The following is a 25944-nucleotide window of genomic DNA, read 5'->3' on the forward strand; positions in this document are numbered from 1 at the left end:
TGGGAGAAAATGAGAAAATGCATGTGTGGATACATAGGGTATATGTTGTGTGGGAATATAATGAGAGTGGATGAGTAAGTCAGTGGATGGATGGGTGTAGGTGTGTCAGAGGAAGGGAGGGTGGTAAAAACACGGGAGGTTGGGACAAACTTGGTTTGGTTGGGTAAAAGCCAATTTTTGCTTGATCCGAAAATGTGGTCGGAGGCTTCATATAGAGTGACACAATTTCAGAGCCCCCGGAGGCATGCAGAGTCCAAATCAAGCTCCGTACCGCATCGCCGTGCACCTCTAAAATTCTGTGACAATGCGGAGGGCTCCGTATACCTCCGCATTGACATGATTGCTTAACGGCAGGTGGGGGCGGGAGGTCCAGTATAAACACAAACTCACTTCCTTGACAACTTTCTTAACAATAGTTCTGCTCTGCTAAGTGCAAGAAGTATGAAAGCCCATTCGTCTGCGGAGGCTGCATCGCAGTAAATGCTGTATGGCCACTTCAGATGTCAAACTGACCATGCAGTGCCATTAAGGGTGGGCAAGGAGAGGCATACGTTTGGACTGGGAGAGAGGCAAGGAAGCATTTATCTAGACTATTTTATTTCTTTATTATTAAAAGCCTTAAAAAGGCATAGCGCTTCAAAGTACAAAGAAGTTATTTTCTTTATGTTTGCGTGTTCTCTGTTAAATGTCTGCTCAACCAACATGTTCGCAAGTTTTATATATGTAATATAATAATATAATACTATGACTCTCCCTTTCCATGGAGTGTCCACGGCCTTCACATGACATGTCTGCTAAAATGTTTTAGCTGGTTCTTCAACGATAGACAGAACAGACAAGGTTAACTTTGATCCTGTACAAGTAAAAACCAACAAAATCCAATTTATTACATGGAATGGGCACGGCTCCATGTTCTCAAAAAAAGCATAACGTTTTTAAAGAGATTGTCAGCAGATTAAGTTTTCGTGCAAAGAGTTACATTTAAAAAAATTGGAAATATAATATTTAATGAAGAGCTGGGTTGGAGAGGCCTATGCTGCCACCCACTGTAGTAACAGAAGAGGTGTAGGCATCCTGATAAATAAGAATACACCCTTTTCCCTTATATCCCAGCACAAGGACCAAGAAGGCCGTTTTCAAATATTGAATTGTACCTTACATGGTGAAAAATATACATTGATTTTATTGTTTATACCCCCAGGGGCAAATCTGGTGTTTTTAGATAGAATTCAGGCTATATTAGATCAAATCTAGACAGGAACTATTATTTTAGCAGGTGACCATTCGACAAGTTAGACAGACACATCAATAAAAAAGGCAAATTTAAGCAGCCTCCATAAAAATGTCATATCTACAAACAATTTACAGGACACCTGGAGATTACTACTCCCAACTACAAAAAAAATATATTCAAGAATTGACTACATTTTCTTTTTTTCATTTATTACTGGGTTCACAAATCCATGACATATGGATATCGGATCGTTCTCCTGTATCATGCTTAATTACACCAACAGAAAATACACTTAGCGACATAATATAGAGACTGAACAAGGCGCATCTTCAAGACCTGGAATGTATTAAATGTAACCCATTTCAAGAAGCTAGGTGTTTGTCACACACCACTACTTCACAAGAGAGGCATCTGAATGTTTTTTTGGGCAGAAGAGAGGCATTTGAATGTAAAATGTGTTTTTTGGGGGGCGGAAATCAAATCAAATGTATTTGTCACATACACATGGTTAGCAGGTGTTAATGCAAGTGTAGCGAAATGCTTGTGCTTCTAGTTCCGACCATGCAGTAATATCTAACAAGTAATATAACCTAACAATTCCACAACTACCACCTTGTACAAACAAGTGTAAAGGAATGAATACGAATATGTACATAAAAATATATAAATGAGTGATGGCCGGACGGCATAGGCAAGATGCAGTAGATGGTATGGAGTACAGTATATACATATGAGATGAGTAATGTAGGGTATGAAAACATATAAAGCGGCGTTGTTTAAGGTGGCTAGTGATACATTACATCAGGATGGAAAGATGCAGTAGATGGTATAGAGTACAGTATATACATATGAGATGAGCAATGTAGGTTATGAAAACATTATATAAAGTGACATTGTTTAAAGTGGCTAGTGATACATCTAATTACATCAAGATGACAAGATGCAGTAGATGGTATAGCGTACAGTATATACATATGAGATGAATAATGTAGGTTATGTAAACATTATATAATATAAATAATATAAAGTGGCTAGTGATAAATTGATTACATACATTTTCCCATTATTAACCTGTTATGGATAGGGGGCAGTATTTTCACGGCCTGATAAAAAATGTACCCGATTTAATCTGTTTATTACTCCTGCCCAGAAACTAGAATATGCATATAATTGTTTGATTTGGATAGAAAACACCCTAAAGTTTCTAAAACTGTTTGAATCGTGTCTGTGAGTATAACAGAACCCATATGGCAGGCCAAAACCTGAGAAGATTCCAAACAGGAAGTGCCCTCTCTGACCATTTCTTGGCCTTCTTTATTCTCTTTATTGAAAACAGAGGATCTCTGCTGTAACGTGACACTTTCTAAGGCTCCCATAGGCTCTCAGAAGGCGCCAGACCATTGAATGATGACTCTGCAGTCTCTGGCTGAAAAACAGTAGCGCATTTGGATAGTGGTTGATCTGAGAACAATGAGACGGGTGCGTGCGTGCACGTGAAGAGTCCATTTAGCATTTTCAGTCTTTGAACGAAAACAACGACTCCCAGTCGGAATATTATCGCTATTTTATGAGAAAAATTGTATAAAAATTGATTTTAAACAGCGTTTGACATGCTTCGAAGTACGGTAATGGAATATTTTGAAATTTTTTGTCACGATACGCGTCCGCGCGTCACCCTTCGCTACCCTTCAGATAGTGTCTTGAACGCACGAACAAAACGCCGCTATTTGGATATAACTATGGATTATTTGGAACCAAACCAACATTTGTTGTTGAAGTAGAAGTCCTGGGAGTGCATTCTGATGAAGAACAGCAAAGGTAATCCAATTTTTCTTATAGTAAATCTGAGTTTGGTGAGTGCCAAACTTGGTGGGTGTCAAAATAGCTAGCCTGTGATGGCCGGGCTATCTACTCAGAATATTGCAAAATGTGCTTTCACCGAAAAGCTATTTTAAAATCGGACACCGCAATTGCATAAAGGAGTTCTGTATCTATAATTCTTAAAATAATTGTTATGTTTTTTGTGAACGTTTATCGTGAGTAATTTAGTAAATTCACCGGAAGTGTTCGGTGGGAATGCTAGTTCTGAACGTCACATGCTAATGTAAAAAGCTGTTTTTTGATATAAATATGAACTTGATTGAACAAAACATGCATGTATTGTATAACATAATGTCCTAGGAGTGTCATCTGATGAAGATCATCAAAGGTTAGTGCTGCATTTAGCTGTGGTTTTGTTTTTTGTGACATTATATGCTAGCTTGAAAAATGGGTGTCTGATTTATTTCTGGCTGGGTACTCTCCTGACATAATCTAATGTTTTGCTTTCGTTGTAAAGCCTTTTTGAAATCGGACAGTGTGGTTAGATAAAGAAGAGTCTTGTCTTTAAAATGGTGTAAAATAGTCATATGTTTGAAAAATGGAAGTTTTCGGATTTTCGAGGAGTTTGTATTTCGCGCCACGCCCTATCATTGGATATTGGAGCGGTGTTCCACTAGCGGAACGTCTAGATGTAAGAAGTTAAAGTGGCTTGAGTTAAGTCAGTATGTTGGCAGCAGACACTCAATGTTAGTGATGGCTGTTTAACAGTCTGATGGCCTTGAGATAGAAGCTGTTTTTCAGTCTCTCGGTTCCAGCTTTGATGCACCTGTACTGACCTCGCCTTCTGGATGTTAGCGGGGTGAACAGGCAGTGGCTCGGTGGTTGCTGTCCTTGATGATCTTTTTGGCCTTCCTGTGACATCGGGTGGTGTAGGTGTCCTGGAGGGTAGGTAGTTTGCCCCCGGTGATGCGTTGTGCAGACCTCACTACCCTCTGGAGAGCCTTCCGGTTATGGGCGGAGCAGCTGCCGTACCAGGCGGTGATACAGCCCGACAGGATGCTCTCGATTGTGCATCTGTAAAAGTTTGTGAGTGTTTTTGGTGACAAGCCGAATTTCTTCAGCCTCCTGGGGTTGAAGAGGCGCTGCTGCGCCTTCTTCACCACACTGTCTGTGTGGGTGGACCATTTCAGTTTGTCCGTGATGTGTACGCCGAGGAATTTAAAACTCTCCACCCTCTCCACTACTGTCCCGTCAATGTAGATAGGGGGCTGCTCCCTCTGCTGTTTCCTGAAGTCCACAATCATCTCTTTTGTTTTGTTGACATTGAGTGTGAGGTTATTTTCCTGACACCACACTCCGAGAGCCCTCACCTCCTACCTTTTGGAACATCTGACCTTTCATGTGCCTTAATAACAAACGTGTATGACATCTGTAAATACGAATACAACATTTAAATAATGAGCCTAGTTGGTCAAGCCATGGAAAAACACAATATCCTTCCCGCTGAAATAATGGATAGGCTGGATATGCCGAGAGATGAGTTCAGATTGGTCTGCCATGTTAATAGGCACTATTGACAAAGATCAGTGGGAAAATTCAGTGATGGACTACTTTTTGGAGGACGATCATGCCATCCTTATCTTTTTTTATACCCCGTTTTCTCCCCAATTTCGTGGTATCCAATTGGTAGTTTCAGTCTTGTCTCATCGCTGCAACTCCCGTATGGACTCGGGAGAGGCGAAGGTCGAGAGCCGTGCTTCCTGCGAAACACAACCCAACCAAGCCACACTGCTTCTTGACACAATGCCCACTTAACCCTGAAGCCAGCCGCACCAATGTGTCGGACACCGTGCACCTGGCGACCGTGACAGCGTGCACTGCATCCGGACTGCCACAGGAGTCGCTAGTGCGTGATGGGACAAGGACATCCCTGCGCGACAAACCCTCCCCTAACCTAGATGACGCTGGGCCAATTGTGAGCCGCCCCATGGGTCTCCCAGTCACGGCCCCTTCTCTTTGACTCTGAAGATGTATCAGACGATGATGAAATCCCTGAATAATGTAAAAACATTGAACCAGATATTGTAGAATCTTCTGATGACAGGGATGGGGAACAAACGGCGATCAACAGTGTTGTTGTCTTGGTAGAAGTTGAAATCAGTGGAATGCCCGGTGGAAGCAGAGAGACGATTGCCAAATGCGGAGAGAGTCAAAAATAGAACACAGAAGGCTGTTATATAAAACACCTGTCTCCGGATTACATCTTCAAACTAAGGGCAACCATTGCATCCTTGACAGAGAGGGAGAAGTGTTCATCCATGTATATCGGTAAGAGTCTAGCTATATTTTCAGATATTATAGGTTTCTAATTCTGTTAGAAAGTTGTTTTCATTGCAAGTTAAAATGTACTGTTCGCTAGTTAGCTAGCGTTAACTGGCTGGCTCACTAGCTAACGTTACGTGTTTAGTCTGTGTAGTAATATTATTTGTATCTCAGAAATCCATTTGCATTGCTAGTTATAGCCTAATGTTAACTAGCTAGCTAATAATGAACCTAGTAGGTTAGCTTTAGCTACCTGCAGATTCATGCATGGTGCATGGTAGTATGAGCTACACGTCTAAACAAAAGTCCACTATGCAAGTAACCATTTGACTATACTATTTACACCTTCTGTATTTTATTTGATATAGTGTGTGTTTATCTGAGACGGTAATGTGAACAACAACATGACTTACACCAACGTCAGATTGGGATATAGGCCAAGGACTAGATTAAGTGTATTTTTGCTTCTACTTTCAACACTTTTAGTCTTGAAAATCTTTGGTTGCTTACTACACTACCCTATTCACTGTTTAGCACATGGCCTCACATGTGAATCCTGAAAGACATGGGTGGGGCTAAGGCTTTAAAGGGTGTGAACGATGCTGAGTGGGTGTAGACAAAGAAGAGCATCCAGTATCTGTACCAAAACATTCATAGCATAGGCCATTTTCTCAAAAGTGGGGTTACAAGTTCATACTTTGCCATCGTTCCTCAATTGCAGTGTATGATATACAATTTTCTAGCTCTGAGTCTCTACTTTTATCCAATGTAAAAGAAAACACCATTCCAAATGTAACTACATAGGACCGAATCCAGGTGGTGGGTCACAAATACGTAAATTATATAATAAAAAATATATAGGATGCTTAAGTGACAAACACATTTGTATAGATAACTTTATCCCATTACTCAACAATATGAAAGCAGATCTAATTAAATGGAACCATCATCCCATAAATCTTACAGGTAGACTAAACATCTTCAGAATGGTATGGCCCGGAAAGTTTTTATATTTATCTCCAGTAATACCAATAACCCCACCGAAGACATTCTTTAAAAATCTGTACTCTGCCACAACAGACTTTATATGGGCAAATAAAACTCATACAATAAAAGGGAAAGTTTAAATCTCCCTACGCCTGAGGGTTGGTTTAACCTTCCAGACTAGGAATTGTATCAATTCTCCAGCCAACGCGAGTTTACTTGAGACATATGGGTACATATTGAAGATGCACATGCTCATCCCACAAATATTTTCACATGTCCGTTTTCGAAGGATAAAGCTAACAACATAAATAACTTCATAGTTAAGAACACTCAAACAATATGGAATAAAATGAAACGGATTCTACAAAAAACAATATCACTTCCAAAAAGACACACCACCATGGAGCAATCCTAAATTAGTCCACATAGAAAACTAAAGGCATAGAATGACTTGAATGAATAGGAAATACAATTATTTCCATGATAGAATTAAAAAGTTATTTTTGGACTGACCAATGTAGATATTTTCAAATACATGCAACTTAAAAGTTTCATATCACAAAATGTCAATGTTTTTATCTTTTGGAGATCAAAACATTGTTAACCTGTTATGGCAAGGGGGCAGTATTTTCACGGCCAGATAAAAAACGTACCCGATTTAATCTGATTATTACTCCTGCCCAGAAACTAGAATATGCATATAATTACTAGCTTTGGATAGAAAACACTCCAAAGTTTCTAAAACTGTTTGAATGGTGTCTGTGAGTATAACAGAACTCATTTGGCAGGCCAAAACCTGAGAAGATTCCAAACAGGAAGTACCCTGTCTGACCATTTCTTGCCCTTCTTGATTATCTCTATCCATTACAGGGGATCTCTGCTGTTACGTGACACTTCCTATGGCTCCCATGGGATTTCAGAAGGCGGCAAAAAGCTGAATCGTGGCTCCCAGCAGTCCTGGGAGTGCATTCTGACGAAGACAACAAAGGTAATCAAAGGTTAGTGCTGCATTTAGCTGTGGTTTTGTTTTTTGTGACATTATCTGCTAGCTTGAAAAATGGGTGTCTGATTATTTCTGGCTGGGTACTCTGCTGACATAATCTAATGTTTTGCTTTCGCTGTAAAGCCTTTTTGAAATCGGACAGTGTGGTTAGATTAACGAGAGTCTTGTCTTTAAAATGCTGTAAAATAGTCATATGTTTGAAAAATGGAAGTGTCGTGTCTTTGGGGGTACCATTAAACTTTAGATATGTTTATCAATTAGCTCCCTGTAATTATTATCACGCGATTAAATTGATTAATCGTTTAATTGTAATTAACTAGGAGATCGGGGCACCAAGGAGAATATTCAGATTACAAAGCTATAATTTTCCTAATATAACTTTCCTGTACTATAATATTATATTCTATGATAGTATAGGCCGATTATCTTCTGGTTTAAATGGTGTATTTTACCTCTAGTCCAGTCTCATTCCAAACGTCGTAAATTGTTGTATCTGCACGAACCCAGTCTTTACTAAAATCATCCATACATCAATTGTCTTAAAATCATTTATTTACTACACTAAGTAATTAACAGAAAAACATACAAACAGTAATTATCGTCACAAAGGATTGGTAGAGGAATGTGCCCTTGTGGGCTAAACAGGCAGGTCGGCCTGTTGAACAATGGGTCATAAACGGTCTGCTGAGAAGTTACACAGAGTTCATTAATATTAACAATTGACAATTGAAGGCTCACTCATTCGGGAACAATTGCAATCAATATATATTTACGCTCAGTGTGTCGACGTTCTTTGTTGGAGAGTTCGGTTCTGTTGGAGAGTCTCTCTCTCGGTTAGAATGGATCTTTCAAAGCGTCATTCATTAATGTCGTCATAGAATGGTTGTTTCGTTGGTCTTCGCGTTCGATGATATAATTTACTTAGCTGCAGACTAAGAATTAATATCAAAGACTTGTTCTTATTCTGTCGGTATCAATAGTCTAAAAGTTAACCACGTGGTATGGTTCACTTTCAGTAGAGGAATTGGAAGGTAAAACCTATTAGCCATGAGTGGAGGCCTGGTCTGGGGAAATGTAAATAAAGGGGTGTTTTATAGTGCCCATAGAACAGGCTTGTCAAATGACGCCTGGTCCTGTATGGGTCCCTGGGGGCGTGCCTATGACTGAGTTAGATTTGGTTACAGAAATACAATTCTATCACATTACATCAGTACATAGCATCTCAATGTCTTACAAAAGCTTTATCCTTATTAATACATTCTATACAACCATTATGATGCTATTATATAAACAGTTTTATGGTAATATGGCTCTATTGTCTCTTCTGAGTATCACAAAATTGTACCAAGAGGATCAGTTCGTAGCTGGATTCTTCACCAATCTTCCATACCTTCTCTAGAACACAAAATGTCGCTTGGCTCTCCAATTCTATGAGTTGGAAGAATTTCCTGTGTCTCTCTATGGGCCATGTGGCCAGAGACTCTCCTGGAATTTTAGAGTTTTTACGACCCTTTACACACAGGGTGGATTGGGGGGGAAGGTAGGGGCAAAAGGGAGGGGGTCAACTGTCCTCCCTGTACCAAAAGAGGCCAACGTCATGACATACCCCCCCTGGTGGTTTGGATCTTGTTTATCCTGCAAGTTACAAATCAACATAAAATCATGACCACGTGATGTCCCATTGGTAGATCATCGTTGCAGTCCTCTCTGGTGGTTGAACTTGGTAGGCTCTCTGAAAGCGGAGCCGTCCACCACAAGGATGGGCAGTTGATGTCCGGTTGGTGATCGCCGTTGCGGTCTCCTCAATTGGTGTACCTTGGTAGGTTCCCTGGAAGCTGTAAAGTACCCCAGGAAGGGCCAGGGGATGTCCTGGTTGGTGATCGCCGTTGCAGTCCCCCCCTCTGGTGGTTTACCTTGGTAGTCTCTCTGACAGCGGGCATGCCGCCACAAGGATAGGCTGTGGGTGTCCGGATTTGGGGTCGCCGTTCCGGACCCGTCATCCAGACTGGAAGATCTGGGCAGTAACTTAGGCAGATGTTAACAACGCACACACACTCATGAAATATATATAATTACATTCATTCCCCAATGAGCGGCGTTGTGGCACTAAGTGATGGTTGTATGGGGACTTTGTTTATGGCTCTATCACTTCCTAAGTGTCAAAGGAACCGAAAAGGAATGAAAGCATAAACAAAACAAAAATATACAAAATATAGTTCACACAAAAAAATCATCTAATTGGACTGTATTCTATATACGTCCAATGTTCTGGCAAAATGATTATCATGGCATTGTCTCTAATGCCATATCTAGGGTTTTTCCTACTTGGTGTGTTGCTTAGGCGCTATCCTAAGTTTATAACTGTATGATAAGTCTACAGCTGTAATGCACCAGTTTTGGGCAGTCTACAGGTATGACCTACGGACTTCTGGGAAGAAAACTGGTGAGTGCTGTAGAGTCAAAGCCCTAGAAGTAAATGTTCAACTTTACTAAGGCTGGTATATTGCTTGGGCCCTTAATTGGTCCTAGCATAAATCCTAATTGGATGTTCCGTTGTGCATGTGCGCTTATGCTTACACAAGCGCGCATGTCAAGGGAAGAAAACCAAGTATCCGGGCAGATTACAACTTGTTCAGAATGAGTCTGACGTAGTCAGGTAATTTTCAGGTCAATGCCTGGAGGTCAGTCAGAATTGGTGTCAAGGGAGTCTGTAGTAGTTTTTCTACAAGTCACTGTCTTCCACTATTGTAGTGGCGATAGGTATGAAGTCTATTTCATAGCTATGTTATCCACGGAGGAGCTAACCTCACGACGGAAGTACTCTTTAAGTATTGGACCAGTCATACGTGGTGTGATCATGGTTCATGACTTCTAATAATTTTACTCCTGAATCGAGGGTCCTATTTATTAGTGACGTGTGTTAACCATTGGAAGAGTGCACTGGAGATTCCCCTCCACGTGCTGCACTCTGAGTGACTCCTATGTCGCTGTTGTCAATGGTAATTTGATTGGTTAAGTCTCTAACCTTCTTACTGATTGTAGCTGGACTGACTGTTGCTAGTATTGGTACTGGTACTCAAGGGGACCAGTTATCCTACCGATTTATTCTGAAATATTATCTACCGGAACACATGATTGGAGCATTTTACTAGTTGTATTGTAGTTGAACCTACGCATGGCAAAGAATGATTATTGATGCCATTAGTTTTGGAGGTGGACAAGTCCACTGGACTTCCTTTACGACCAGTGTGGTACACCTCAGTACTATCTTAGATGTCTTCTAAGATAATCCCCGTCTAGGGGCCTGTCTGCTCCTCACTGTTCTCATAGGAGAGTTTACAACTAGATTTGATTTATGCTCTGGCGGCCTCGTTCGGTGTTGTCCGTAGTCTTGAACCCCCCACCGGCCTCAATGAGGCTCATCATGGGTCTGGGCTACTATTCCCCCCCTTTGTGCCTCGGGACCCCCCCACCAGCGGGTGTTGTTGGTGTCCGATGCGCAAATGAAAAGGTCGGACCCTATGTACGAGTTGTCAGCGGCCGCGTTTTTATGAGAGTGGCTGTAACCTTTCAACCAAATCTCCTGGTGTTTGTGCTTCAACACGCTCAGTGGCTGTCGAGGCATGTCAGTCACCACCGCGTCCGCGTGTGGCAACCTCTTCATTACCTGCGAACTGAGACGAGGATATCGGTCTGTGATATCGCAAAGTGTTTCACAAGTGGGAGTCATCGGGTCAGTTGCTGGACTGACGCCATTAGTGTCATTGTAAGGGGTGACAGTCCCCAACAAAGCGGAAGGTGTATCATCGGAAGCAGAGTATACTCTGCGCATCAATGTTTTTCTTGCTGGGACGGCCGCAGTGCTTGCAGAAGTGTCCAAAGGGAAAGAAAAGTTCATCTCAACTACCGTATTACATGACTGCAAGGAGGAGGGAAGTTGCTTATTCACAGAGACAGCTGGCTCGAAATCATGAAAAGAATGGTCAATCAGGTTGGCTGATGGAATGTGTCGAGATATCGTACTATCTCCGTGGATCGGATTTTGTACCAAGAGGTTTCTAAACGTCTTTTCCTCAAGGGGTGCTTTCGACAGATACCCCTCGTGAAGGACTGCGTTGCAGCTAGCGTTAGGGGGAGACGGTGTGGTCAGTGGAGAAGGCACTGTGGCCTGTGACCATACCTGGTTGGTTTTCCGATCCATCAAGTCTGCTCCAAGTAGCAGGGTTACAGTTTCGAGGCTGGTAACATACACAGGGTGAACGAGCGATACGTCCTGGAAGTGTAGTTTCAGCATGACTCTCAATGTGAGAGGCGAGGTAGTCTGAGTGACCCCTCGAAGTTTAGTGTCGCATCGTTCCACTTTTAACCTGTTATGGCTAGGGGGCAGTATTTTCACGGCTGGATAAAAAACGTACCCGATTTAATCTGGTTACTACTCCTGCCCAGTAACTAGAATATGCATATAATTATTGGCTTTGGATAGAAAACACCCTAAAGTTTCTAAAACTGTTTGAATGGTGTCTGTGAGTATAACAGAACTCATATGGCAGGCAAAAACCTGAGAACATTTCATGCAGGAAGTGGCCTGTCTGACAAGGTGTCATTCTTCTTGTCTCTGTTTATTGAAGAGTGAGGATCTTAGCTGTCCCGTGACACTTCCTACGGCTGCCATAGGTTCTCAGAAGGCGGCAAAAAGCGGAATCGTGGCTTTGCAGGCTCTGGCTGAAACAAAGTAGCGCGTTTGGGTAGTGGCTGGTTACAGTACTGTGAGACTCAGGCTCGTGCCCGCGTCGACCGAAAGGTTTGTTTTCATTCCTCTGTTTAGCTAAATGGACATTCCCGGTCGGAATATTATCGCTTTTTTACGAGAAAAATGGCATAAAAATGGATTTTAAACAGCGGTTGACATGCTTCGAAGTACGGTAATGGAATATTTAGATTTTTTTTGTCACGAATTGCGCCATGCGCGCGACCCTTCTTTACCATTCGGATAGTGTCTGGGACGCACGAACAAAACGCCGCTATTCGGATATAACGATGGATTATTTTGGACCAAACCAACATTTGTTATTGAAGTAGCAGTCGTGGGAGTGCATTCTGACGAAGACAACAAAAGGTAATCAAACTTTTATAATAGTAAATCTGATATTGGTCAGGGCTAAACTTGGTGGGTGTCTAAATAGCTAGCCCGTGATGGCTGGGCTATGTACTCAGAATATTGCAAAATGTGCTTTCACCAAAAAGCTATTTTAAAATCGGACATATCGAGTGAATAGAGGAGTTATGTCCTGACTTATCTTTTACCCTTTTGGTGGTCGGCCATTTTGTGATCTGTAGTTCTGATCAGGGTGGCCATTTTAGTGAGAGGGCAGAGCCCGTTTATTAGTTCTGCTCTCACATATCTGCCATTTATCACTATACCCCCTTCTTTGCTGCATAAAATATACAAAACCTTGCAGAGAGCCTTGCCAACTGACAATCTCTTAGAAAAAAATTTAACCTATTGGAACCAAAATGTATAAACTATTGGAAACAAGACTTAAAAATAACTGCTATTGGCACAAGATGGAGAGAGTGTTGAAACATAACTAACGAAATTATAGTTAACCTCTTAGTGATCCCTTCACGCGCCAATCCCATTAGCGGGATAGATTTGACAACATCCAGTGAAATTGTAGAGTGCCAAATTCAAACTACAGAAATATCAATATTCAACATTCACGAACATATAAGTGTAATACATCAAAATAAAGCTTAACTTCTTATTAATCCAGCCGCTGTGTCAGATTAAAAAAAGGCTTTACGGCGAAAGCACTCCATGCAATTATCTGAGGACAGCGCCCCGCATAAAAACACATGAAAATAATTTTTCAACCAGGCAGGTGCGACACAAAAGTCAGAAATAACAATATATTAATTGTCTTACCTTTGAAGATCTTCTTCCTTTTGCAATCCCAAATGTCTCAGTGACACAATGAATGATCGTTTTGTTTGATAAATTCCTTCTTTATATCCCCAAAATGTCCATTTATTTGGCGCGTTTGATTCACAAATCCACCGGTTCCGACTCGCCCAACATGACTACAAAGTATCTAATAAGTTACCTGAAAAATTGGTCCAAACATTTCAAACAACGTTCCTAATCCAACCTCAGGTATCCTAAAATGTAAATAATCGATAAAATTTAAGACAGAATAATCTGTTTCCAATACCGAAGAAAAATAACACAGAGCGCGCTCCTGTTTACGTGCAACAAAAGACTAGGGACCTTCAGAGTGACACATACAAAGAACAGCACTACTTCTTCATTTCTCAAAAGAAAACCATCGACCAATTTCTAAAGACTGTTGACATCTAGTGGAAGCCATAGGAACTGCAACCAGGTTCCTAATAAATAGGTTTTCCCATAGAAAATCCTATGACCTCAATTTTTTTTCCCCCCCGGATGGTTTGTCCTCGGGGTTTCGCCTGCCAAATCAGTTCTGTTATACTCACAGAGATAATTTTAACAGTTTTTCTATATATTATATGCATATCCTAGCTTCTGGGCCTGAGTAACAGGCAGTTTACTTGGGGCATGCTTTTCATCCGTACGTCAAAATACTGCCCCCTAGCCTTAAGAAGTTTAACTAAAATCTACGCTTAGTCCAGCATAATCTAATGTATAAAATGTATTATACGAGAAACAAAATTCCCAAATTCTACAGCCCAACGGCAGAGTCATGTCTTAAGTGTAAAACTAACAATGCCAAAAAAATTCATGCCTTCTGGAAGTGCGATAAAGTCCAAAAGTTACGGGCGGCGTTAGAAAGTGTGATGTGTTGAGGTTGGACCCAGGTGCAGAGAAGAGACCAGATGAGGAATCAGTGGTTAAGGATAAACATAATACTTTACTGAGAAACTGTAGCAACAGGATCACAGTACACTTGAAAAACAACAAACACTAAGTCTCGAAAACTCACTCAGGAAACAAACGCACACGGTAACCAATTCAAACTTCAGCAAAGGACAACAGAAAACACACCACTTAACAGGGAAATCATAATGTATAACGACTCAGGATATGACCCGAGGACAGGCAGGGGTTCGTGATCAGGTCAGAGTTAGGCAGGTACAGGACGGCAGGCAGGCAGAATAGTCAGAACAGAGAAAACTAGGTAACAGAACTTGAAATAAAGGTGGGAAAGCACACTGGTACGACTTGACAAACTGGCAACAGACAAACAGAGAACACATGCATAAATAAACAGGGGATAATAGAAAGATGGGCGACACTTGGAGGGGGCTGGAGACGAGCACAAAGACAGGTGAAACAGATCAGTGTAAGACAGTACACCCCCCACCCCCAGGGATGCCACCTGGCGTCCTACCTGGGCACATATCTGGTTGACCGGGGTGCCGGCGGTGGAACTCAGCAAAGAGGGCTGGGTCCAGGATGTCCCTAGCGGGGACCCAGCACCTCTCCTCCGGGCCATAACCCTCCCATTCAACCAGGTACTGGAATCCCCTGCCCCGAGGTCGAACCTTCAGGAGGCACCTCACCGTGTACGCCAGTTGGCTGTCAATGAGACAGGGGAGAGGGGTGGGCCTGGAAACAGGAGACAAAGAGCTGTGAGACATACAGTAGGTTTAATTCTGGACACATGAAAAGTGGGACGTACAGTGGTTCCTCCTTTAAAAGTTGCGAGCTTGCACCGCAGGACTTAGAAGTACCCAGAGTCATGGCTTCATTGCTCCAGACCACCACAAGGGGGAATTAGAGCACTCATTATGCATTTGGGTCCCAAGGTTTTTATATGACCAATCATTTCAAGTGGTTCCAATGACGGATTTTGACGCGAGCCACCCTTGCCTGGTGGCGTTCTTCAACAAAGATGGCTGACAAAACATTACGGTGGAACCAAATTTAAGTAGTTTTAACGACATAACGAATCAAGCAAAACATGTACAATTGAGAGGAATATGTTAGTTAATGTAGAGACACGTTTGTGCATATTTTTTGGTCATAAAGTTAATTTACAAAAAATCACTATTTAGCAAGTTATCTGACTAGCTAACATTAGCCAGCTAGCTAGTGTTAGGAGAATGAATTTGTAATTCGTGTTGTTTAACCCTTTCATGCGTGAGTTCCAAATAACTCTAACGGTCGCCCCAGCGTGAGTTTTTCTATGCATGCGATTTTAGAACGTTCTCTCCAAAGCACACAGCCTGTTTTTGTTTATAGGCTTATTTCAACTTGTCAATTTTAAATTATTTTCTAACCTGTTTTTTATTTTATAATAACATTTTGAATTGAGGTGTGTTCAGCCTCATTCATTCACATAAAAGTAGTCATTTTTTCTTTTTTCTTGACCAATTAATTTTTTGACATTTCTGACCTGGACAAAATTCCCCAAACACTTCCCAATTGTTTGTGCAGTTCCTCTCTGCAGACATTTGCTCATCTCCCGTCTTGCATACATGTGTTCGTATTTTCCGTCTGTTGCCTGCATCGCAATCAAAGTTGTTTTCGTTACCAATAATAACTTTGGAAATGTGTGCGTTTCTATCAAAGTGTCTTATTACGTTATAATAGTTTCTGCATGTCGTGTTATGTCATTTCTACTGTAGCATAATGTTTTTGTGTATATTCCTTGTAACCGCGGACACGCGATGTAACGTTACTCATTTCATAACATTTATGGTGTTATACTCAATGCTTAGGTAGCTAGCTACATTCTTCTATTAGCTCTGGAAAACAATGCTAATTGCATCAGAGAAGTATTAGCATGTGTTGTATTTTGAAGCTACCCTGGGTATGACTCCCAACTGGCACAGCGTCTCAGTGCTAGAGGCGTCACTGCAGACACCCATGTTCAAATCCAGACTGCGTTTCTATCAAAGTAAGTGCCTTATTACGTTATAATAGTTTCTGTGTGTCGTGTTATACCGTTTCTACTGTAACTCACTGTGTGTATGGAGCATAATATTACATTTACATTACATTTAAGTCATTTAGCAGACGCTCTTATCCAGAGCGACTTACAAAATGGTGCATTCACCTTATGATATCCAGTGGAACAACCACTTTACAATAGTGCATCTAAATCTTTTAAGGGGGGGGGGGTTAGAAGGATTACTTTATCCTATCCTAGGTATTCCTTAAAGAGGTGGGGTTTCAGGTGTCTCCGGAAGGTGGTGATTGACTCCGCTGTCCTGGCGTCGTGAGGGAGCTTGTTCCACCATTGGGGTGCCAGAGCAGCGAACAGTTTTGACTGGGCTGAGCGGGAACTGTGCTTCCTCAGAGGTAGGGGGGCCAGCAGGCCAGTGGTGGATGAACGCAGTGCCCTTGTTTGGGTGTAGGGCCTGATCAGAGCCTGAAGGTATGGAGGTGCCGTTCCCTTCACAGCTCCGTAGGCAATCACCATGGTCTTGTAGCGGATGCGAGCTTCAACTGGAAGCCAGTGGAGAGAGCGGAGGAGCGGGGTGACGTGAGAGAACTTGGGAAGGTTGAACACCAGACGGGCTGCGGCGTTCTAATATAATATATTAGTTCTTATTATATATTATATAATAATATATTTGTGTATATTCCTTTTAACCCCGGACACGCAAGGTAACGTTACTCATTTCATAACCTTTATGGTGTTATATTAAATCGTGCTTATATAGCTAGTTATATTCTTCTATTAGCTCTGTAAAACAATGCTAGTTGCATCAGAAGTATTGGCTTGTTGTATTTTGAAGCTACCCTGGAAAATTATCTTATACCACTTGGTTGTTTTCTGAGTGCATTCCACGAAGCTGTTTATCATGTCCGCCTTATCCACTGCCCCCATTTTGAGGTTATAGTCAAGCACGCAGTCTGGTTTGATGTTTCTCTCTCGCGTCAGGTGGTCCACCTTCCCTGTGGCCGACATGGTTGTTGTATGGACAGTGGAGAGGACATGGACGTCTCGCTTGTCATGGCACCTTACTGCCAGCTGTTGACATTTCTTATTTTGTATAACAGGTCATTTAGGATGGCAGTAGCGTTGTTGATGAAATGCAGTCATAGCAGCAGAACTAGGAAGGAGTCTTGGGAAAAGAGGGTGGCAAAGAAGGGAGTTGCAAACATAGGATCTCTGCTCCAGTATTCTCTTAGGGAGTTCTTCTTTACTATCCCCATGAGAAGGACTGTCACCAGGAAGGTAACATTTCACTAATTGTGGTTGTCCCTCCGTCTCCTGGCTCTCTCTTCTCCTGTAGCTCCAAGGCATAGCGATTGGTCTCTACTATGTCTCCCACCAGCTCCTGTGTCAGAAACAACTTGAAGCACTCTGTCTCAGATGGACATGGCAAGGGCCGTTGCACTCCAGACTGGGACTCATCAAGGCAAACAGCAGGGCCAGGAGGGGTGAAATGGCTGGCAGCCTTCCAGCTACCACAGAACTCCTGTACTCAGAACTCCTGCTCACATTCTGGACACAACTTTGTAAGGACTGTGTTTGTGTAAACAGTTTCTGAAAATAGTGTGTCCAGCTCAAATGCTGATTGTTATGTCATTCGAAACTGGCCGTTCTAAATAAGCGTTCTAAATGTGCGTTCTAATCAGACGGGTGTTTGCAGTAAATGCTTTAGCTAGCTAGAGTCTTTAAATCCACTGTTTCACAAGACGACAGCCTGGTTTACTGGTTTTCTCAGGAGTCCCTAAAACATTAACCCTTTCACACATACCATCACACGGGTATGATCGTTCTACAGTGGTCCCTGAAGCATACGATCACGGGTGTGATCGTACGCTTCATAGCCCAGTACGTCCTGTGCCTGCCCCGCGCCCTCTCCCTCCAGTGCGCCTCCCTAGCCCAGTACGTCCTGTGCCTGCTCCTCGCACTCTTCCTCCAGTACGCCTCCATAGCCCAGTACGGCCGGTGCCTGCTTTGAGCACTCGGTCCTCAGTGCGTCTCCCCAGTCCGGTGAGACCTGTTCTAGCTCCACGTATAAAGCCTCCAGTGATAATCGATGGTCCGAAGCCTGTAGAGATGATCCATGGCACGAAGCCTCTAGTGATGATCCATGGCCCGGAGCCTGTAGGGATGTTCCATGGCACGAAGCCTCCAGAGGTAATCCATGGCCCGGAGCCTGTAGAGATAATCCATGGCAAGAAGCATGTAGGGATTATCCATGGTCCGGAGCCTGTAGGGATAATCCATGGCACGAAGCCTGTAGGGATAATCCATGGCACGAAGCCTGTAGGGATAATCCATGGCCTGGCACCTGTAGAGATGATCCATGGCACAAAGCCTCCAGTGATAATCCAGGGCACGGAACCTGTATTGATGATCCAAGGCATGGAGCCTGCAACAACAGTCCCTAGTCCGGAACCTACAATGACGCTTCTCAGTCCGGAGCCTCCGGCGATGCTTCTTAGTCCGGAGCCTCCAGCGACACTCCTCAGCCCGGAGCCTCCGGTGACGCTCCCCAGTCCGGAGCCTCCGGCGACGCTTCTCAGTCCGGAGCCTCCAGCGATGCTTCTTAGTTTGGAGCCTCCAGCGACGCTTCTTAGTCCGGAGCCTCCAGCGACGCCCTCCAGTCCGGAGCCTCCAGCGACGCTCTCAGTCTGGAGCCCCCAGCGGCGCTCCCCAGCCCAGAGTCTTCCACGACGGTCTGCAGCCCGCTCTGGCTATCTATAGGCTGGACAATAGAACGAGTCAAAATTCACCCAAAGCTGAAAACGGCTTTAGAACGTTATCTAGACTGGATCACTAGCGCGAACCCATAGCAAAGTAATGGAATCGAATGTTCGCAGAGCCTGTTTTGACTGGAGTGATGCTTAGAATTCCATTAAAAATGTATCCCTTTTTATTATACCATTACAATCTGTTCGTTGGATGAAACTGGAAAAAACAACTTGTGTAGAAAGTGAACATCCACACCTCGATGGTGTCAACTGTGCTTATGTCTGCGTAAAGAAAAAGTAGGGAAAACATAAAAACTTCGGACTATTTCTGGTCCATCGATCGATGACAACTGAGCTCGCTGCCCAGGCTTACATAATTAGAAAGAGGAGATTCTCAGGATTAAAATGGCGTCCAACTTGAAAAATATATAAATATACACATTGCAAGATATTTGGCGAAATAGACAGACATCCCTATATTCCCCCATAGGAAAGATAATAATATTTTTGTTGATTACATTTTAACTATAAAACAAGGTGAGCAGGTCTCATTGCCAACAATAGCAAAGCAGGCAGTGTGACGTTGAACAATAAGCAGGGAAAAGAACATTTGGAAGTCGAGTTGGTGCCACGGTGCTCAATAGAACTAATAGGAGCTGGTAGGGTGAAAAATGCACTAAGATAAGGCCTATTTTTTCGCGATTACTATTTCTCAAGCAACTGGGAAATATCGTCATATTATGAAACTGGGCTCCACAGCGGGTGCAATGAACTAGTTTTTATCAGAAAAGAACATTGTTAAAAATGTAATGTGTCCAGCCTACTACATTTGAAGTCGGAAGTCTACATACATCTTAGCCAAATACATTTAAACTCAGTTTTTCGCAATTCCTGACATTTAATCTTAGTAAAAATTCCCTGTCCTAGGTCCGTTAGGATCACCACTTCATTTTTATGAATGTGAAATGTCAGAATAATAGTAGAGAGAATTATTTATTTCATCTTTGATTTCTTTCATCACATTCCCAGTGGGTCAGAAGTTTACATACACTCAATTAGTATTTGGTGGCATTGCCTTTAAATTGTTTAACTTGGGTCAAATATTTCGGGTAGCCTTCCACAAGCTTCCCACAATAAGTTGGGTGAATTTTGGCCCATTCCTCCTGATAGAGCTGCTGTAACTGAATCAGGTTTGTAGGCCTCCTTGCTCGCAGAGGCTTTTTCAGTTCTGCCCACAGATTTTCTATAGGATGGAGGTCAGGGCTTTGTGATGGCCACTCCAATACCTTGACTTTGTTGTCCTTAACCTGTTAGGGCTAGGGGGCAGTATTGACACGGCCGGATAAAAAACGTACCCGATTTAATCTGGTTACTACTCCTGCCCAGTAACTAGAATATGCATATAATTATTGGCTTTGGATAGAAAACACCGTAAAGTTTCTAAAACTGTTTGAATGGTGTCTATGAGTATTACAGAACTCATATGGCAGGCCAAAACCTGAGAAGATTCCATGCAGGAAGTGTCCTGTCTGACAAGTTGTGTTTCATCTTGGCTCTTTTTATTGAAGACTGAGGATCTTTGCTCTAACGTGACACTTCCTACGGCTCCCATAGGCTCTCAGAGCCCGGGAAAAAGCTGAACGATATCGAGGCAGCCTCTGGCTGAAACACATTATTCGCTTTTGGCAAGTGGCCGATCAGAGTACTATGGGGTTAGGCGCGTGCCCGAGTCGACCCCATGCTTTATTTTCTTTTTATGAGAAAAATGGCATAAAAATTGATTTTAAACAGCGGTTGACATGCTTCGAAGTACGGTAATGGAATATTTAGAAAAATTTTGTCACGAATTGCGCCATGCTCGTCACCCTTATTTACCCTTTCGGATAGTGTCTTGAACGCACGAACAAAACGCCGCTATTTGGATATAACTATGGAATATTTGGGACCAAACCAACATTTGTTATTGAAGTAGAAGTCCTGGGAGTGCATTCTGACGAAGAACACCAAAGGTAATAACATTTTTCTTATAGTAAATCTGACTTTGGTGAGTGCTAAACTTGCTGGGTGTCTAAATAGCTAGCCCTGTGATGCCGGGCTATCTACTGAGAATATTGCAAAATGTGCTTTCACCGAAAAGCTATTATAAAATCGGACATATCGAGTGCATAGAGGAGTTCTGTATCTATAATTCTTAAAATAATTGTTATGCTTTTTGTGAACGTTTATCGTGAGTAATTTAGTAAATTCACCGGAAGTTTGCGGGGGGTATGCTAGTTCTGAACGTCACATGCTAATGTAAAAAGCTGTTTTTTGATATAAATATGAACTTGATTGAACAAAACATGCATGTATTGTATAACATAATGTCCTAGGGTTGTCATCTGATGAAGATCATCAAAGGTTAGTGCTACATTTAGCTGTGGTTTGGGTTTATGTGACATTATATGCTAGCTTGAAAAATGGGTGTCTGATTATTTCTGGCTGGGTACTCTGCTGACATAATCTAATGTTTTGCTTTCGTTGTAAAGCCTTTTTGAAATCGGACAGTGTGGTTAGATTAACGAGAGTCTTGTCTTTAAGATGGTGTAAAATAGCCATATGTTTGAAAAATTTAAGTTTTTGCATTTTTGAGGTTTTTGAATAACGCGCCACGGGATTCCACTGGCTGTTACGTAGGTGGGACGATTTGGTGCCACCTACCCTAGAGAGGTTAAGCCATTTTGCAACAACTTAGGAAGTATGCTTGGGGTCATTGTCCATTAGGAAGACCCATTTGCTACCAAGCTTTAACTTCCTGACTGATGTCTTGAGATGTTGCTTCAATATAGCCACATAATTTTCCTGGCTCATGATGCCATCTATTTTGTGAAGTGCACCAGTCCCTCCTGCAGCAAAGCACCCCCACAACATGATGCTGCCACCCCCGTGCTTCACCGTTGGGATGGTGTTTTCTTTCGGCTTGCAAGCCTCCCCCCTTTTCCTCCAAACATAACGATGGTCATTATGGCCAAACAGTTCTATTTTTGTTTCATCAGACCAGAGGACATTTCTCCAAAAAGTACAATCTTTGTGACCACGTGCAGTTGCAAACCGTTGTCTGGCTTTTTTATGCTGGTTTTGGAGCAGTGGCTTCTTCTTTGCTGAGGGAACTTTCAGGTTATGTCGATATAGGACTCGTTTTAATGTGGCTATAGATACTTTTGTACCTGTTTCCTCCATTATCTTCACAAGGTCCTTTGCTGTTGTTCTGGGATTGATTTGCACTTTTTGCACCAAAGTACGTTTATCTCTAGGAGACAGAATGTGTCTCCTTCCGGAGCGGTATGACAGCTGTGTGGTCCCATGGTGTTTATTGCATGCTATTGTTTGTACAGATGAACGTGGTACCTTCAGGCGTTTGGAAATTGCTCCCAAGGATGAACCAGACTTGTGGAGGTCTACAATTTTTTTCTGAGGTCTTGGCTGATTTCTTTTGATTTTCCCATGATGTCAAGCAAAGAGGCACTGAGTTTGAAGGTAGGCCTTGAAATACATCCACAGGTACACCTCCAATTGACTCAAATGATGTCAATTAGCGTATTAGAAGCTTCTAAAGCCATGACATCATTTTCTGGAATTTTCCAAGCTGTTTAAAGGCACAGTCAACTTCGTGTATGTACACTTCTGACCCACTGTAATTGTGTTGCAGTGAATTATAAGTGAAATAATCTGTCTGTAAACAGTTGTTGGAAATATTACTTGTGTCATGCACAAAGTAGATGTCCTAACCGACTTGCCAAAACTATAGTTTGTTAACAAGAAATTTGTGGAGTGGTTGAAAAATAAAGTTTTAATGACTCCAACCTAAGTGTATGTAAACTTCCAACTTCAACTGTATCTACACGGATTACAGAGCACTCTTGTCTGTGTGTACCAGAGCGCAGAATAATTACTTTACAAGCGCTCAACACCCAATGAATATGGCCAGTGTCAGTAAATGTCGGGAAAAAAGTGGAATTAAATTGTTTCCAGCAGCACATTTACAGTCACCAACGCTCTGGTTAACACGAAAACTGCCTTACCAGCTATGCCAGATAAGCTAGGGTGAATAAAATGGTCAGAGTGGTCTCATTTGTGCCTGGAAGTAGTTAGCCAACTTTTGCTTGGGTGCTTGACTGCTGTTGTAAGGCCAGAACACTCAAATCAACCCTACTCTTCGGCCTGAACATCCAGTGTGTGCTCTGAGAGCGAAACGGTCTGAATTTACAAACTGACAATCTCACAATGCCCTGAATTTATGAGCATCACATTGTACAGCGCCATATTTTCTGTTCCATCCTAACGGAAACCCAGAGGGTTTTTCATTTTTCATGGAATAGAAACACCGTAATATTACTCAAATGAATTACGCAAGTACCAGTCAAAAGTTTGGACACACCTACTCATTCCAGGATTTTTCTTTATTTTTACTATATTCTACATTGTAGAATAATAGTGAAGACATCAAACTATGAAATAACTCCGGTCTCTCGCATGCCCTGCATTCTGTAGTACAGACATGGCCTGCTCTCTCTTATGTAAGGAATTAGGCACTTTCCCATGTTAACTACAGTATGTATTGTAGACTGCACAGTAGCCTAATAAACAAATAACCATATTTCATTAATAAAATAAAGATAAAAAATACTCTTTCAAAATGCAGATGTTGATTTAGTTATGGATCTATAATGAATTACTATGGGAATAAATATCACTGATTTACAGAAATATTGCAACAAAGTTGTCTAATGAAGGCAAACAATTTAGAATCCTCCAATCCTGTAGCCTACTCCCGACAATCACGTGGTACAGCGCCATATTTATACCCCCAGGGTTTCTTTTTTCTCTGAATGGAAACACCATAATATTAATCAAATTAACTAAGCCAAATTTCTTCAAATCAATCCCATATACTATGTTATATCAAAAAAGGTATTAAATTCTGCCAATACGGAATACTATCAAATGCTTCTCAAATATGCCCTCTGGTGGTCAAACTAGCAAGAACTTGCAGTAACAGAAAAAATGGCAGAGATTTTTTGACATGCCACAGAATTCTGCAGCAGCACACAAGGTGTGCCGCAGTATGACTCAACTTTTAAAGGAGGAACCACTGTATATCACAGGGGCTAAGGATCTTGGAGATGGGGAAAGGGCCAATAAAACGGGGGGAAAGTTTGCGGGACTCTACCCGGAGAGGCATATCCCGAGTGGACAGCCATACCCTCTGCCCAAGCCAGTAGCGGGGAGTAGGGGTCCGGTGGCGGGCCGGCCATCATCAGTACCTGGACGTGGTCTTGAGATGAACGGCCCGGGCTCTCTTCCAGGTATGGTGACAGCGATGGACGAATACCTGAGCAGAAGGTGTGCTGACCTCTGCCTCTTGCTCCAGGAAGAGCGGGGGCTAAAAACCTATTCTACCCACACAAGTTACTGGCTCCAGGTGGTGGGATTAGTGGAGACGAGGCAGCGAAGAGTCGTCTACAGGTCCTGATTGGCGCACTTCGACTGGCCATTGGATGAAAACCAGAGGACAGGCTGGCCGATGACCCAATATGGGTGCAGAACACCTTCCAGAACCAGGACAAGAACTGGGGACCACGATCGGAGACCATGTCGATCGGCAGTCCATGGATCCGGAAGAAGGGAATAAAATGGGCAGCTTTGGAAAACTGGTCCACCTCTGTAAGGATGGTGGTGTTGCCATCAGACGGCGGGAGGCCCATGACGAAGTCCAAGGATCTATGGGACCAGGGGCGGTGAAGGACAGGAAGTGGTTGAAGGAGGCCAGCCGGAGCTTGCTGCAGATCTTGTTCTGCACACACACAGGGGTCTGGCTGGGAACACTGTGCCATGCGGACCAGACACTCAATTCCCCTAGACAGGAAGTAGGGAGGATGGTCTCTCGGTTTGAGGGTGTAGTAGACTGTACAGATGTGAGAGCATGTCAGGCTTCACATTCTTGGACCCTGGGTGGTAGGAAATAGAATAACAGGGCCCATCTCGCATGCCTGGAGTTGAGGCGCTTGGCGGTGCGGAGATATTCCAGCTTCTTATGGTCCATCCACACCAAAAATGGCTGTTCGGCCCCTTCTAACCAGTGCCTCCACTCCTCCAATGCCATCTTGACAGCGAGTAATTCTTGATACCCCACCTCATAGTTCCTCTCAGCGGGGTTAAGGCGATGGAAAAGGAAGGTGCAGAGATGCAGCTTCTGGTCCTGGGCAGAGCGTTGGGACAGGACAGCCCCCACTCCAATGTCCGAGGCATCGACCTCCAGCATGAATTGACTGGACGGGTCCGGATGGATTAAGATTGGGGCTGTAGGGAATCGCTGCATGAGGTCAGAGAATGCCCGGTCAGCTGCTGGAGACCATATGAACGACACCTTGGGAGAGGTGAGTGCAGAGAGGGGGGAAGCAAGGCTTCTGTAACCCCGGATGAAATGAAGGTAGAAATTGGCAAACCCCAGGAAACGTTGCAGCTACACTCTGGACGTGGGTGATGGCCAATCGACCACCGCTCTCACCTTGTCAGGGTGCATCCGAACACTCCCAGCAGCGATGACATATCCTAGGAAGGAGATGGGGGTGCGATGGAACTCACACTTATCCGCCTTCACGAACAGATGGTTATCCAGGAGATGCTGAAGGACCTGTCGGACATGGAGGACGTGCTCTTGAGCTGACCGGGAATAGTTGAGGATTTCATCGAGGTTGACAAACACAAATCGGTTCAACATGTCTCAGAGCACATAATTGACTAGGGCCTGGAATACCGCGGGAGCGTTGGTCAATCCGAACAGCATCACCAGGGACTCGTAGTGTCCACTAGCCGTGTTAAAGGCAGTTTTCCACTTATCCCCTTCCCGTATCCGAACCAGATGGTAGGCGTTCTGAAGGTCCAACTTGGAGAAGATGG

The sequence above is a fragment of the Salmo salar genome, chromosome ssa11 (assembly GCF_905237065.1).
Source record: "Salmo salar chromosome ssa11, Ssal_v3.1, whole genome shotgun sequence".
NCBI classification, from domain to species: domain Eukaryota; kingdom Metazoa; phylum Chordata; class Actinopteri; order Salmoniformes; family Salmonidae; genus Salmo; species Salmo salar.